Raw genomic sequence first — 16,709 nt, 5'->3', positions numbered from 1 at the left:
GAAGCTGTCAAGCTTCTAGGTGGATCACAGTTTAAATGGGATGGGCTTCATGGGTGATGGGTTCTAAGGAGGGCACTTGTGATGAGCACTGGGTGTTGTATGTAAGCGATGAATCACTCAATTCTACTCTTGAAACTAATATTAAACTGTATGTTAACTAACTGGAATTTAAATAAAAACTTGATATAAACAAAGAAATGGTAAAAAGCAGTGATTGCTCAGTAACCAGCACAGGGAGATGTTTGGTGTTTTGTGGGTCATACAGCGCCTTGTTTTTGTCTCTAATTAGATAAAGTAATGTCATGGTTTCCGAGTGTCCTTGTGTGCTGTTTATGTTCCGTGAGATTACTGGCTCATGTCCCACAAGAATAATATGGCCCAGTGGTGGCACCAGTCAGCTTCTGACCACACTGAGGCCCAGCTGTCACTGTCAGACCAGTTCCCGATGTGGGGGCTGCTGTATCTTCTGTCTTCAGTTGCATATTTTAAAATACGTACAACCCATCAATAATAATTATAGACTCAGTGTTTTGGGAGCCTGGGTGGCTCAGTCAGTTAAGGGTCGGACTCCTGATCTCATGGTTTGTGAGATGGAGCCCTGTGTCAGGCTCTGTGCTGACAGCGTGGAGCCTGCTTGAGATTCTCTCTCTTGATCTCTCTGTCTCTATCTCTGTCTCTGCCCCTCCCTGCTGCTCATAGTCACTCTGTCTCTCTCTGTCTTAAAATAAATAAACTTTAAAAAAAATATGGACGGACTTTTAAATCCTTAAATATTCCCATATACATTGGCCCTGTTAGGGTTCTTAAATATGTTTATTTCTTCTTGTATCACACCCTGAGGAGAAGCTTTCTCTCAGCTTACGGATTGTGCAACTTTTTCACACTAAAACTACTCCCAGAATTAAGGTAGGTCTTAGGTTTAATATTTCATAAGCAGGAATATTGGTCATGGTTGTTCCAGACCCTAGTTCCAATACTTATCCCTTTGTCATGGAGTACCTCCTTCCTGTCTCCTAACATGTCTGCCAGATTTGGTTACTGTTCTCTGTATCTCCTCAGAGGCCGATTTGCTCAGGAAAATCCGAAGCAAAGGAGGGAATGGAAGAGTAATTATCCTTAGAGGAATAAAGGAATCATGTAGCAGGGAATAAGAGGGACTTAGTGGGATTCAAGTGGAAGGTGTACTTCCTAAAATCTCCCACTCTGGCACATTGTCCCTCTCCCCTCCACACACACCCATGGGCCCACATCCCCCTACTCTCTACACACAGGCGAGATCTTTGTGAAGTCTGCTCAGCGTAGCATGGCATTGGCCCAGCTCCTGGTGGAGCAGAACTTCCCAGCCATTACCATCCATTGTGGGACCCCTGGGAGGAGAGGGAAGTGAGAGATAGAAAGATGACTTGTGTCTTGGGAAGAAATGAGACCCATGAGATAAAGGACTGTGAACATTTTTATGATTGTCTTTCTGACAAAGGCTTTCTTGGTCACAGTAGTAAAGGTCTTCAATAACGAATTCTTGTGGCCAGCAACCTATGTGGCCAAGGCATGGACATTAAGCAGGTGAACTCTGCCATCAACTACCACTGGCCTGGCGATTCCAACACCTACCTGTAAGCTGCACACCCACACAGACCTCCCAGTGTCCTCTCCCAGCCCCTGATTTCCTATGTCTTCATACATTACACCCTCGTCCCTCCTTTTGGGTGTCTTCCTACTTTGGGGTCTGCAAGTGCTACCCTCTGTCTCCTTCCAGGAGGCCTGAGCAGGCCAGTTCCCCCAAGCGCTTGGCCATCTTATTTGTGTCAAGTGAAAAGATCCTCAGTGAGGTGCAGGGTCACACTGAGGGCAGTAGCAGTGAGCGGCCTGATGAGATGCACATTGTCTCCTCCAGTGAGTATTGATCCCATGAAACTGGTTCCTCCAACTCTTCAGAGTCTCCTTGTTTCTTAGAGACTTTGTCTTGAACCATGTAGTCCAGAGAATGGTGCCTGATGCCTAATGGGTGCCTGACAAGTTTATGTCCCGCGACCTTGATGCCATGTTGGGATGTTTTCTTCATTTCTATGTCCGGTCCCCTTCCTCTCTCATTCAATTAATTTTTTTTTGCACCTCAGTCTCTCCTCTGTCCCCACACACCACACGAACACCTGCATGTATAGGGGTTTGTGCTTCTGCCAGTCTCACTTAGCCTTCCCATGCCTTATTGTAACTGTGCATGTTTTCTCTGCAGTTGCAGCCATGGGAGAGGACGCACCATTTCACAGAGCCTGATGCAGGTCTCACACCCAGGAACCAGGAGATCATACATGACCTGAGCTGAAATCAAGAGTTGGATGCCCAACCAACTTACCTACCAAGGCACCCCTACAGTTATACTTCCTAATTAATTTCTTTAAAAAAATATTTTAACTTTGAATATAGCTGAAAGACATGATTACGTTAGTTTCAGGGGTACAACACAGTGACTCAAATTCTGTATACATTTTCTTTTTTTTGACAGAGACACAGCCAGAGCAGGTAAGAGAGGCAGAGAGGGAGAGAGAGAGAGAGAGAGAGAGAGAGAGAGAGAGAGAGAGAGAGAAGGAATAAAATAAGAGAATCTCAAGCAGGCTGATTCCTGCAGGGCTGGATCCCATGACCCTGGGACTATGAGCGGCGAACCCACTGCCACCCAGGGGACCTTCACCTCTGTCTACACCATGCTGTTCTCACCAGAGTGTAGCTGCCACCTGTCACCAGACAGTGATGTTACAGTATCACTCATGATATTCCCTGTGCTGTGCCTTTTATTCCTATGACCTGTTCCTTCCATAACTGCAGCCTGTGTCTCCCACTCCCCTCACCCACTGTGCCCATCCTCCCAACCTCCTTCCCTCTGACAGTCATCAGTGAGTTTTCTGTATTTATAGGTCTGATTCTGCTGTTTGCTTGTCTATTTATTCATTTGTCTTGTTTTGTAAGTTCCACATAGGAGTGAGATCATGTGGTACTTGTCTTTCTCAGTCTGATTTCTTTCACTTAGCAGACACACTGCCCTGTTTGTCCATCCATGTTGTCACAAGTGGCAATATCTCATCCTTTTTGTGGCTGCATAATATTCTACCATGTGTGTTTGTATATGTGTGTATATACCACACATCTTCCTTACCCATTTGTCTATGGGTGGACACAGGTTGTATCAGTGGGACTTTTACAAGAACCTCAAACGCTGAACATCATGTGGGATGATGGCACCCCCTTGTGTCCACAACCCTGTCCAGGTGCTGGAGCTCAAGGAGACCTAGGGAGGGCCTGGCTGAGGAGGAGAAAGGCAGCTGGGGTTCTTTCCTTAGTCCTATGGCCCCATGTGGGGTGGAAGGTAAGGGGACATCCCCCACTGCTCTGCTCTCAGGTGGATTCTGACTGAGAAGCCTGAGTGGGGTCTGGACTGTAAGTCTGGTACACATGTCTGAGCAGAATCCTGGGCATCAGTGGGGAGAGGAACAAGGTTCTGAGCAGCCCTGGAGTCCACAGGGGTCAGGCTCAGGGGTGAGGCAGGATTGCAGGAGAGGAGAGCTCAGGGCCAGTGCCATTGCTGAGGTGTCTGTGTCCCTGTGCACCTGGTCCTCCAGCCCCGTGATGGTGATACAGGGAAAACTGAAAAGTAGAAACACTTCCTTGGACTCCTATTTCTAAATGTTTCAAAACTAAGTGAACCAAAAATCATTTCTGATGTGGAAATAGCATCTAAATGTCTATACAATGCTTCATCGTGTGGACATGTACACTCACAGTTTAAGTTGACCCCGCATCAGGCTCTGGGCTAACAGCAGTGAGTTGGCTTGGGATTCTCTGTCTCTCCCTCCCTTTCCCTCTCTCTCTGCCCTTCCCCTGTTTGTGTACTCTCTCTCTGTATCTCAATAAAAATAAATAAACCTTAAAAATAAAAAAATTGGTGTTTTCACTTTTGGGGGGTAAACACCCAAGAGTGCAATTATTGGATTATATGACGAGTCACTATGTTGTAAACCTGAAAGGAATGGAACAGTGGGCGTAAACTACACTCAAATAATAAGAAAAAAAAGAGAATTAGAAATATTAGAGAACCCTTTGGAAAGGAAGACACGAAATTTCACACACCTATTATGGTAATAAATAAACACAAAGAAAATGAGAGTGTGGAATATGTAGAGAGACAGGTCCTAGAGGTGTGGTGATGAGAGGATTGCAAAGCAGGGAACTAAGACTCTCCAGGAGCCAAAGCCTCAGTCCCCTGGCTCAAGCCACTTTTATTTTTGCAAATTGTTGACAACAGCAAGCACATACAACATAGTATTTGGCCTCTTGACAGGTAATGTACCTGCAGTGCTTTCCATACTGGGTCATGAGTACATCTGGCACCAGATAAAACATTCTTATCCCCAGGGTGGCACCCGGATGATGTCCTTCTGGAGAGAACCATAACTCCCAGTGGCTTTCTGTCCTGGGAATGAAACTTCTTTCAGTTTCTTGCTGCTCTGTCCCTTTCCTTCAGGACATTCTTATGGTGCTTGAAGCCTGTTCTCCAGCATCTCCCCCTTTCTGTCTGTATACGATGGACTGTAGGAGGACATTGCATATCCCGAACTGTTGGTTGATACATTGACAGCCTCCTCGTCTCTGGCACCAGACTGTACATGCAATGATAAATACACCGCATATTAATATAAACAGAATAGCAGTAGAGAAGCTAAAAATCTTAACATGCTCTATAGAGTTTAATATTCCTCATCCCTCTGATATACTTTCTAAGATCTTAGATCCAGATAACATGTCCAGATTTCTTTTGAAAGTCTCATATATCTGGGCTTGCAGATGTTGAATGTCCATAGACATGTTAGATTGTCCGAGCAAGTGTCTCTAACATCATTCCATGGAAATTTAGTGTTATTAAATGGTAATGGGGTTACACATATTGATGTAGTGTTCCAATCACATTGTAATGATATTTGTCTTTGTAGGCTCAGTAATTGACCTCCCGGCAGCATCACACAGCCTGTTGTAGGCCTGCAATCTCACTGGACTGTCTACTGTCAATATCCTGCTGTGTCTTCCAATGTTGGTGCGATTTCTCATGCCATTGTTGTAAAAATTGTACTGTCTGCACAGATTGGTGCAACGAGACAGCCGCAGTAGCTGCGGCCACAGTCACAGCAATAATGCCTATGAGAGCTGCAACAAGCATTCCAGCAAACCGGTCGGGATCGGGATCGATGAGGAACTCCCCTAGAGTGTGGTCCATCAGATACATTTCTGAACAATGTTGCCATGGTCAAGACACCTGAACCAGCAGCCACAGGCCAGGTTGTGCTCTAAATAAACACAAGCTTTCGGGTGACAGAGTAAAGGGTATAGAATTGTTAAGACAACATATATATGTATAAAGAGCAGTTAACACAGATTATAAGGGCATCAGAATCAATCCCAAATCTCTGTCCTTTTAATAGTATGCATGGCAAACGGACACAAGCCCGTATGTACCAGGTACTGTTGACCGTGAAAGATAAAGTAGAAATGTTGCTGGAGCCGTTTTTATACTATGTGCCCTTCCAGGTATGGAAAGGGTGGGGGGCAGCAGTTAATTTCCATATATGCTTTTGTAAGGGTCCTGGTTTAAATGAGGACTGGGCGCAGAAAATCCCCCACTGTACCAAACAATTGAGCCATTAGGAGTGGTGACAATAGTATGATTATGAACACACCACTGTAGATTTTGTAATGAATTTTTAAGGTGAGCTGGCCCATAGGGTTCCAATCAATGATGCTTCCATAGGAAGTATTTAAAGGAACTCGCCCTATGTCTCCTCTACATGCTTCCTAAGTCACCCATTCGTCCCATTCTGACAATGTACAAGTAGCACAAGACGGAAACACCAGAAGAGTGTCATTAATTGTAAGATTGGAGCCAATCAGAGAATGGGTGAATAGTATGAACATATGTTTGTGCCGGGTTCCATTTTTAATAATAGATAGCCATGCTTGAGGCTGACTTTTGAGGCTGTGTTTCCCGTATCCAAAACATATAGGATGACCTTCAATCCCTATAGTATAATCATCCATAACAGTACCTTCTTCATTTGGCCTATGTAGTCCTCTGCAGTCAAATGGCCCAGGTGTCCATTCAGTGTCATTTGTATACACCGGCATGGGAGAGTCATACCAATTGAGTCATATCCTGACTTAGAGGTGGATGAGGGATAGAAGCCCAGGAAGTATAGTTATCAGCGCTTACTGTAGTAGTTATAAACACAAGCATTTCAAGGAAAAGGTGAGCAGGTGTTTGTGGGCTGCAAGTCTGCATCAATATTTTTTCAGCATCATGTGTCAACCTGTTAACGTGTCCCCAAGTAGGAGGTTACTGGTCCTCGTGTGCCTCGGAAGAGGGTGTGGTGCATTGGGCACAATTATCAGTTTCTGGATGGACATTCTGTGAAACTCTTTGACTAGTGGAGTCATGGTGAACTGAGGTCGCTTGGATCGGCTCATGCTTGGGTTTTAAGCCATGACTGGGTAACCACTGGTAACCTTGATCTGTGAAGACATAAGCATACCGTTTGCCCCACACAACAACCTCTCCCTTTTCCCAGTGTCCCTTCTCATCCTTCCAGTATACCAGGTGATAAACAGGGATGGCATTTTGCTTGTGCCAGTGTACCTCAGCAACAGGACATGTATGGGGTCCTTGTGTGTCCAAGAAGTTTAAAGTATATAAGGTACAATGTAATTTGTCCCATGGTGTTGGTCTAAGTCCTTCTTCTTTTTCCCCTTTTGGTTTAATTAATATATTTTTAAGTACCTGATGAGTGCATTCTATGATCCCTTGACCTTGAGGGCTATAGGGAATGCCAGTAAGAGGAGTAATTTGTTGGGCTGCAAAGAACCTTATGAGATACATATGCAGGGCCATTATCAGTTTTAATGCATTGTGGGATACCTAGAATTGCAAAGGTTTCAAGAAAATGAGCAATAACGTGCATAACCTTTTCTCTGGTACATTCCGTGGCCCAGATCTATCTAGAGAAGGTATCCACAGTAACACACACGTAAGAGAGCTTACCAAAAGCTGGAACATGGGTAACATCAGATTGACAAAGTTCATTTGCCTGTCGTCCACGAGGATTCACTCCAGAGGTGTATGGAGCCACAGTGAGGGGCTCGCAAGAACAACGGGCACTAACAGTGTCTTTGGACTAAGCGTGTGTTACAGTGTCTATGGGCAAGTCCTCGGGCATTACTATGGTGAAGCATATGCTCCTGTTATGTCATCTGTAAGGTGCCTTGTAATAAATCATCAGCAATGGAATTTCCTAACGCTAACGGGCCAGGAAGGTTAGAATGACTGCGAATATGAATGATATATAAAGGGTGTTGCCTATGCTGTATTAATTCTTGTAAATGCAAAAACAGACGATGTAATTCATTTCATGGAACAATATGTACGGTTTCAATATTTAGGACTGTGAGCCACACATATTGTGAACCTGTCAAAACATTGAGGGAGGCAGGTACAAGATGCAACAATTCTATAACGGCTGCTAATTCAGCCTTTTGGGTAGATGTATAGGGTGTCTGTCAGACCTTAGAAATAGGACCATGTATAGAAGCTCTACCATGACCATTTCCATCTGTAAAATATGTGTCAGCATCTGCTAAAGGCTGGTTTCAAATTCTCTTTGACCAAACCCATGATGTAGCCTTGAGAAATGACAAAATTTTGTCCCTTGGATAGTGACTGTCTAACTTCCCTACGTAATCGGACAAGGCTATTTGCCTTTTTATATTAGTTTGGTAAGCCATATCACTTTGTTGATATGATAAGGGAATAATTATAGAGGAAGGATCACCACCATAAAGCACATGTAGTTGCGTTCAGCCTCTGCAAATTATATTCCCAATTTTATTCAGATATATGGTAAGAATTTTAGTGTCCTTTTTTGGTAAAAAAAAAAAAAAAAAAAAAGCCATTCGATGATTCCCCCATCCTGCCGTAAGACCACAGTTGGAGAACATGGAGTAGGAAAAATCAGTAATTGAAGAGGAACATTAAGTCGAATCCAAGTGAGCTGACAATTCTAAATATGATTTTTAATCAATTGTAGTTCAGCCTCTGCCTTTTTTGTGAGGACTCGAGGGCTGTTAAGTTTGGGATCAAGGGTTAATGTTCCGAAAAGATGAGATAAGCTAGAAGTTGGGATTCCCAAAGCAGGTCGCAACCAATTTATATCTTCAAGTAACTTCTGGAAATCATTTAAAGTTTTTAAATTATCTTAGCATATTTGTACTTTTTGGGGAACGATGGTTGCTTTGTGAATTTTTGCACCAAGATAAAGGAAGGATTCTTGGGTTTGCACCTTATCCTCTGCTATTATTAGGCTGTATTTGGGCAACAATAATCTAGCAGCTTCATAAAGATCTTCTACCTGTGTAGGCATTTCTGCAGCAAAAAGAATATCATCCATGTAATGATAATCAACACCTGTGGAAACCAAATTCATAATTGTGAAAGCGGCGGATTAACAAAATGCTGACACATAGTAGGGCTATTAAGCATACCTTGTGGAAGCACTTTCCATTGATAGCGTTGCACAGAAATCATATGATTGTATGAAGGTACAGAAAAAGCAAATTTTTCTCTCTCATCTGGCTATAGTAGAATTGTGAAAAAACAATCTTTCAAATCTACTGTAATTAATGACCAGTTCTGAGGAATCATAGTAGCGGATGGGAGCTCAGGTTGCAAAGGCCCCATAGGTTATATAACCTTGTTTACCTTCCTTAAGTCCGTTAACATTCTCCATTTCCCAGATCTTTTTTTATCACAACCACCGGAGAATTCCATGGACTAGTGGACATTTCTATATGACCAGCATCCTTGCACTAATTGCTCTAAAGCCTCTAATTTCTTTTTTGGAAGGGGCCACTGTTCCACCCACACCAGGACAGTTGTTAACCATTTTAATGGTAAGGCATAACGTTGTTCAGGAACAGTGGCCCTTACACTAAATTTGAATCTGTACAGGATATCCCAGTTCCATAGAGGAAGGCTGCATTTCAGCAGTGTTTGGCTTCATATGCCCATTTTCGTGTTGTTCAAGCCCTTTTACTGGATTATAATTCATTTTGGACATCATATTGGTTGCAGCAGGGAAACATAAGGAATATTAATATACGCTCCCCATTGACTTCATAGGTCTCTTCCCCACAGATTAGTAGTGAAAGGGCAGACCTACGCCGGCCGACTCCATCTTGTTCTGTGTCCTCCACCTGAGTGACTATGTCCCCTACATGCCCCCTTTCCGGGAAAATCGCAGAAACCTCAGACCATGCCTCCACCCCTTGAGTAACCTCCCACTCACCCTTTCATACTTCCGGATCAAAACATGCCAGGGCGACCTGCATAACAGGACTCTGACCCTTCCCCAGCCAATCGGCTGAGGCCACAGCCATTACCTCACCAACTGCCCCTAGACCCCAATAAAACCTTTGTGCTTTTGAAACTCGCTCTCTCTCCCCCTTATCTCACTGCTGCATCAGTCCAGGTAGGGGATTGAGCTCGAGCTAGCTCGAATAAAGGCTCTTTTGCTTTTGCATCGGACTCGTCTCCCCGGTGGTCTTTGGGGATCATGAATTCTGGGCATAACAATACCCACCTGCTGATGGACAGAGAACCAAAGAAAGACAAGTCGACAAAGCCTCTGAGTGCAAACGTTCTGGATTGAACCCTGGTTCCACTACCTTCTTATCCTCCCTGAGTCTCCCTCTCCCTGTGTGTACAAAGGGATCCCCTAGGGGGTGCCTCATGGGTTTGCTTTGATGATTAACTTTGACCCCTGTGTACATCACATGGAGATAGTGCCTGAGATGTATTCCACTACTTATACTTATCGTTATCATATTGATTGTAGCACTTAGATATAGTTCCATTCTTTGTTTTTATAAGCCACAATTCAAGAAGCATCCCTGAAAATATAGTGTTAAAGTTTTTCTTTTAAATATTTTTAAAGGTTTATTTACTTTTGAGAGAGAGACAGAGAGAGACACACACACACACAGACAGAGCACGAGTCAGGGGGCAGTAGAGAGAGAGGGGGGCACAGAATCTGAAGCAGGCTCCAGGCTCCATGCTGTCAGCACAGAGCCCTGATGCGGGGCTTGAACTCACAAACCATGAGAGATTATGACCTGAGCTGAAGTCAGAGGCTTAACCAACTGAGCCACCCAGGCGCCCCTAGTGTTGAAGTTTTTTAACGTTTATTTATTTTTGAGAGGCAAAGCAAGAAAAGGGGAGGGGCAGAAAGAGGGAGAGACACAGAATCCAAGGCAGGCTCCAGGCTCTGAGCTATCAGCACAGAGCCTGAAGGGGGCTCACACTCACAAATCTTGAGATCATGACCTGAGCTGAAGTCCGGCACTTGACCCAGTCACCCAAGCGTCCCTCTGAAAATATACATTTGAGAACATATGTGATTATCTCCTTAGGATACACTCCTACCTCTATGGCTTAGTGCTGTAAGCATGAGCCTCTTGATTTCAGCTCAGCTCATGATCTCCGGGTTCCTGAGACCCAGCCTGGCGTCCGACTGGTTGGGATTCTGTCTCCTCTCTCTCCCTCTGCCCCTCTCCCTGCGCCTGCGTGCACTCTTTCTCATTTTTCTCGAAATAAATAAATAAATAAATTATTTTTTAAAAAGGATAAACTCCTAAAAGAGAATGTCTATGTCACAGTTTCAGCACACTTAAATTGTGGAGACATTTTGCAGAACCCTTGAAAATTTTTATACCAGTGTTCACTCCCATTATCCTTTATGACAGTGTATTTTCCCGGCCCTCTGTTGGACACTCTCCTCACCTACTTTTACCTTTGCCAAGTTGAAGACACTAAGTTTTATACCCATTTTTTATTCTGTTGGAGAACAAGAAGCAGGAGGCACCATAAGAATGTCTGGAAGGAACGGGACAGAACAGCAAGAAACTGAGAGCAGTTTCATTCCCAGGACAGAAGGCCGCCTGGACTGCTCGCTCTCTCCAGAAGGACATAGTACAGGCATCAGGCCTGGGATAAGAATGTTTTGTCTGGTGCCAGATGTACTCATGACCCAGTATGGAATACCCTGCAGGTGCACGGCCTGTCAAGATGCCAAATACTACGTTGTATGTGCTCGCTGTTATCAAACAATTTGCAAAAACAAAACAGGCTTGAGCCAGGAGACCGGTGCTTCGGCTCCTGGAGAGTCAGCCCCCTGCTGACTCATGGCACCTTCAGGCCCTGTCTCTCTACAGCTGGCACCAGAACGGGGACCTGAAGGTGGACGTTTCCACACTGCTGAAGAAGTGCCACAGGAACTGAAGGGAACTTTGGAGCCGAGAAGCTCACCCTTCAGGATTTCTGCAGGGTAAGTATGGGGGATTCTACCTCATGTAGTTAGGACTCATATATTTAGCTCTTGCAGACTTTATTAAAGAGCTCAGGAGTAGAAGTGAGCTGTTAGCGTTTGAGGATTTGTTTTATTTGGTAAAGAAACATTGTTACTGGTTACGCCCTCTGGCAAAAATGCTCTGAATCAGAAACTATGGAATTAGTTTTAGGTGCTGTGGGCAGAGCCTATCAACAAGGAGAAGTAACCCCTCTCTCCTTATCGCCTTTATGTAATTTAATTTCCCTGGCTTTGCAGCCCTTGCAGTCAGAATCCTGGGAAGAAGGGGGCATTAGTTCTTGCAACCCCTCACTGGCTGAAAGTGATCATGTGCTTGTGGATAATGAGGACTGGGAGCCCAGCCCCTAGGCCCACCACCAGAGGGACAGAAACTTACGGGGGTCCCAGGTTAATGGCCCAGAGATAGTTACATCTCAAGCCTCCGGACCCCTGCCTCCCGCACTGCCCTGGATAGTCCTGAGCCGGTCTATCCTTTTGAGGAAACTAAATGTTCCACTTATTCAAATAACCCATTTCTTGATACCTCCGCTGGGAGCATCGCAGTTCCTGTTTCCCCCATGATGCAGATGCTTCAACAAGCTAAGCCTGGGGGGGACAATGAATTAATGGCTACTATGCCTGCAGTTTATCCTGTCAACATTACCCAAATTCCTCCATGTCAGCAATATGCTCAGGGAGGGCAACGACTTGATCATCATTACCTTTAAGTTTTAAGGTCATTAAGGATTTGAAACAGGCTTGCACGCAATATGGTGTTATTCCCCTTATACGTTGGGATTGGTGTCTGCCTTAGCAAATTCAGAGTGACTCATTCCGTGGGACTGGGGGGGGGGGGGGTCCTAGGTCGCACTGTTCTAAGTGCTTCTGAATTTTTGCAGTTTAGAATTTGGTGGGATGAAGAAGCACAGATACAGGCCTGGCATGATGCCACCGCCAATGCTCCTATGCCCATTACCCAAGAACAACTCAACGGACCGAACAATGGTTTGGCATACAGGTTCAGCTTCAGTATGATGATCAAGCCGTGATACAAGTTAGTTGTGCTGACTTTGTGCCTGAGAGAAAATGGCTACCCCGGGACAGGCTACAACCTCTTTTGTTCAAGTTAAACAGAGTCCTAAGGAGCCCGATGTAGATTTCATGGATGGGCTAAAGGATGTTATTATAAAAACCGTTTCTTGGGAGGGCTTATGGGATCTCCTCTTACAGCTGCTGGGTTTTGCTAATCTAATAAAGAATGGCAACAAGCTTTATGCCCAGTGAAGGCTCAAGGAGGTGATTTAACTGATTATTTAAAGGCCTGTCAAGATATCGGCTAGAGGTCTATAAATGGGGCTACTGGCAGGGGCTATTCAAGGCACTGGACCTCACAAACAGTCCAAGTGTTTTTGCTGTGGCAGATTGGGACATTATAAAAGGGATTGTCCACAGCCCAGTTCTAACAATTCAGGTGATCCACCTTGACCAACAGAAGGAAATACCAAACCTCCTGGGTTATGTGCCCCCCACCCCCATGCAATAAAGGCTATCACTTTGCAAATCAATGTAGATCTAAATTCCATAGAATGGAGCTCCCCTGTCCTCTCCCTGGGGAAACCTGATAAAGCCCCCACCCCAGGGCCCCAAATGTAAACAATATGGGGAATCAGATTCTACCTTGTTATCCTGTGAGCAAAGGGACTCATCATGCAATTCTGTCCGTGACCCCCTCCAGGCCACAGGAAGGAGCTCTGCATCAGATATCCCAGCCGCAGATTCCCTGGTCCTCGAATCTGCCATGGCAATTTATAAGGTTAAAACTGGGATTTATGCCCCTCTTCCTTCAGGGTCCGTTGGCCTTCTTATTGGACGAAGTAGTCTTACATCCAAGGGAGTTCATGCCCACATAGGAATTATAGATACTGATTTTAAGGATGAAATTTTAGGAATGGTTAGTACTTCTGTTCCTGTGTCATGGCAGGAGATCACTTTGCTCAACTAATTCTTGTTGCCTTACATTGCTTTAAATCCCATGCCAATAGAATGGCAGGGAGGGTTTGGGCCTATCAGCAAACAGGTATCTTGTCAAACGTTTCTAAAGGACAGAAGGCCTGAGATGACCTTACAAATTAACGGAAAATTGTTTACTGGCCTGGTAGACTCAGGACCTGATGTCACCATCATTGCTTCTGAGTCTTGGCCCAAGAATTGGCCACTTTGACCTGTATCTACAGTCTTTATAGGTGTAGGAAAAGCTACTGATATCCAACAGAATGTTGAAATTTTTCTATGTAAAGGGCTCGAAGGCCAGGCTGCTACTATCCAGCCTTATGTTACTGGTAGAGCTACTGTTATGCCCAGAATTCGTGATCCCCAAAGACCACCAGGGAGCCGAGTTCGATGCAAAAGCAAAAGAGCCTTTATTCGAGCTAGCTCGAGCTCAATCCCCTACCTGGACTGACGAAGCAGTGAGATACGGGGGAGAGAGAGCGAGTTTCAAAAGCACAAAGGTTTTATTGGGGTCTAGGGGCAGTTGGTGAGGTAATGGCTGTGGCCTCAGTCAATTGGCTGGGGAAGGGCCAGAGTCCTGTTATGCAGGTCACCGGGAGGGCGTGTTTTGATCCGGAAGTATGAAAGGGTGAGTGGGAGGTTACTCAAGGGGAGGAGGTGTGGTCAAGGTGAAGGACATAGAACAAGATGGAGTCGGCTGGCATAGGCCCGCCCTTTCATTCCCCCCTTGTCGTGTAGCTTGCAGACACAATCATGGGACAGGCTGCATTTATGGTGACAAGGGGAACAGAGTTTGGAGGTTTACGCAAAGTTCTGGGAACCAAGTGTCCCTGGGGTGGCTCTGAGGTCTGATTAAGTATTGTCCCTGAGCTGGTGTCTATGATCTTCCAGGTGATGTTTTGGGGGGCATGGGGACTCCCAGCAGCATGAACAATGACAAGTAGAGTTAACAGAGTTACCAATATTAGGAGGGTCAAATGCGCTGTAGCTTGAGCTTGAGGGGGTTGTGTTGGTCCCCACTGACGGCCCATCGCATGATGAAGTCCTTCTGGATTGAGGAGGGGTCCGCTGGCCGAACGTGGGTGTGATGGACCCAGGTTGCGATGCCGTCTACTTTGAGAGCGGTGGGGGTTGTCAGCACCACGATGTAGGGTCCCTTCCAGTGTGGCTCGAGGGTCTCTCAGTGGTGCCTCTTGACGTAGACCCAGTCTCCTGACCTGTACTGATGAGGTGTCGGGGTCAGGCCAGCCTTGTAGATGGCACGGAGGCGCGGCCAAATGTCCTCGTGCGCCCTCTGGAGCCCTCTCAAGGAAAGAAAAAGTTCTTGATCTTTAAACTTAGCAAGAAGGTTGGGAATAATAGGGGGGGGGGGCCTGCCAAACATGATCTCGTAGGGAGTAAAACCCAGAGTGTAAGGAGTGTTCCTAACCCAGTAAAGGGCATACGGTAGAAGAGTCACCCAGTCCCCGCCAGTCTCCATGGTTAATTTGGTAAGGGTCTCTTTTAGGGTTCTATTCATTCTTTCTACCTGTCCTGAGCTCTGGGGCCTATAAGCAAAATGTAATTTCCAGTTTGCCCCCACCGCCTTGGCTACTGCCTGCATTACCTGCGAGATAAAAGCTGGTCCATTGTCTGATCCTATCATGGCAAGAAAACCATACCTGGGTAAGATGTGTTCTAGTAGCTCCTTAGCCACCGTCTGAGCTGTTTCATGCTTGGTTGGGTATGCCTCCACCCAGCCAGAGAAGGTGTCTGTAAATACTAAAAGATATTTATAACCATACTTTCCTGGTTTGACTTCAGTGAAGTCGACTTCCCATTGGGCTCCTGGTCTGGTGCCTCTGAGCCTGGTTCCTTTTTTATTTGATGTGGCTCTCTCGTTGGTGAGTTGGCAGGTCTTGCAGGCAGATACAACTTGCTCTATTTTGGTGTCCTGTTGGTGAATCTTGATTCTGGCATGTCGGATTAAGTCTTTTAATTTTCAGGCCCCCATGTGAGTAGACCGATGCATGTGCTCTAATATTGAGACTCTGAGCCGGTCTGGCAGCACGAGCTCCTTGTTAGGTGTATACCACCATCCCTTTATCTCCTGGGCCATGGGGAGTTTTTTGATCCGCTGTAACTCCTCCTGGGAGTATTTTGGCTGGTCTGGTAAAACTGGGTCTCCCAAGTCCGGTAGTTGTTAAGCCGTTTGTCTAGCTCCCAACATTAGCGCCTGGGTAAGGGCGACGAGCTCTGCTCCCTGGGCTGACATTCCGGAGGGTAGAGCCTCCGCCCATATGGTGTCTGTTTCGGTGACCACCGCTGCACCCGCATACCTCTGTCTGTCTCGCACAAAGCTGCTGCCATCAGTGAACCAAGTAGCCTCGGCATGGGGGAGGGGCCAGTTGGTCAGGTCCATCCGGAATCCATGTACATGTTCCAGGATTCCCACACAGTCATGTAGTGGAGCACCTAGGTCAGGGTCGGGCAGCAGGGTTGCAGAATTGAGGGCTGCACTATGGTGGAGCTGTACCTGTGGAGGGTTGAGTAGGAAGCTCATACGTGGGTTGCTCATCCATCTATCAGGAGGCTGTTTCAGGACCCCTTCAACGTTGTGTGGGGTCGTGATCCAGATCTCCTGTCCTAGGGTCAGTTTGTCTGCGTCCTTGACTAGGAGTGCGTCGCCGCAATAATTCTTAGGCATGGTGGCCAGCCAGCAGCCACTGGGTCTAGTTCCTTGGACAGGTAAGCCACCGGGCTGTTCCAGGGGCCTAAGGCTTGAGTTAGAACCCCTTTTGCTATTCCCTTATGTTCATCTACAAAGAGGTGGAAAGGCTTCGTAATGTCTGGTAGGTCCAGGGCTGGGGCACTTAGGAGGGCCTTTTTTAACTGATTAAAGGCAGTTTCTTCTTTTTCAGCCCATTTAAATGTTTTCCCCTCTTTGGTAGCTTCATATAGGGGCCGGGCGATCTCAGCAAAACCTGGAACCCAGAGGCGGCAGTAGCCGGCTGATCCTAGGAATTCCCTTACTTCTCTTCGGGAGGTGGGAGTAGGGATCTTTAGGACAGTTTCTTTTCTGGCATCTGATAACCGCCGCTGTCCACCGTCCAGGATATATCCCAGGTAACTTATCCTCTCCCTGCATATCTGAGCCTTCTTCATGGATGCCCAGTACCCTAAGGCCCCCAGGGTAGCCAGCAGGTCCTGGGACCCTAGCTCACAGTCTTTGGCCGTGTCGGCAGCAATCAGGATGTCATCTACATACTGTAGGAGGGTGAGGCC

The 16,709-nt window shown here is 46.0% G+C and overlaps 1 long non-coding RNA gene across 4 annotated transcripts; it reads right to left on the bottom strand.

Annotated features, from left to right (window-relative positions):
• Positions 1–4,246: 4,246 nt before the first annotated feature.
• Positions 4,247–15,022, bottom strand: LOC125166144 (uncharacterized). 4 transcript variants are annotated; one of them, XR_007152367.1, is made up of 6 exons: positions 14,405–15,022; positions 13,113–13,228; positions 10,397–10,458; positions 8,442–8,497; positions 6,090–6,552; positions 4,247–4,652 (listed from the first exon to the last, which is right to left on the bottom strand). It is a non-coding gene; the product is annotated as an uncharacterized LOC125166144 (long non-coding RNA). The 4 variants fall into 4 exon arrangements; XR_007152366.1 differs by lacking the exon at positions 8,442–8,497; XR_007152368.1 differs by lacking the exon at positions 8,442–8,497 and having other exon boundaries at positions 10,415–10,458.
• Between the last annotated feature and the right edge of the window lie 1,687 nt (positions 15,023–16,709).

This window comes from Prionailurus viverrinus, chromosome B2, assembly GCF_022837055.1.
Source record: "Prionailurus viverrinus isolate Anna chromosome B2, UM_Priviv_1.0, whole genome shotgun sequence".
Classification (NCBI taxonomy): Eukaryota; Metazoa; Chordata; class Mammalia; order Carnivora; family Felidae; genus Prionailurus; species Prionailurus viverrinus.
This window is presented reverse-complemented; position numbering and strand designations above follow the sequence as displayed.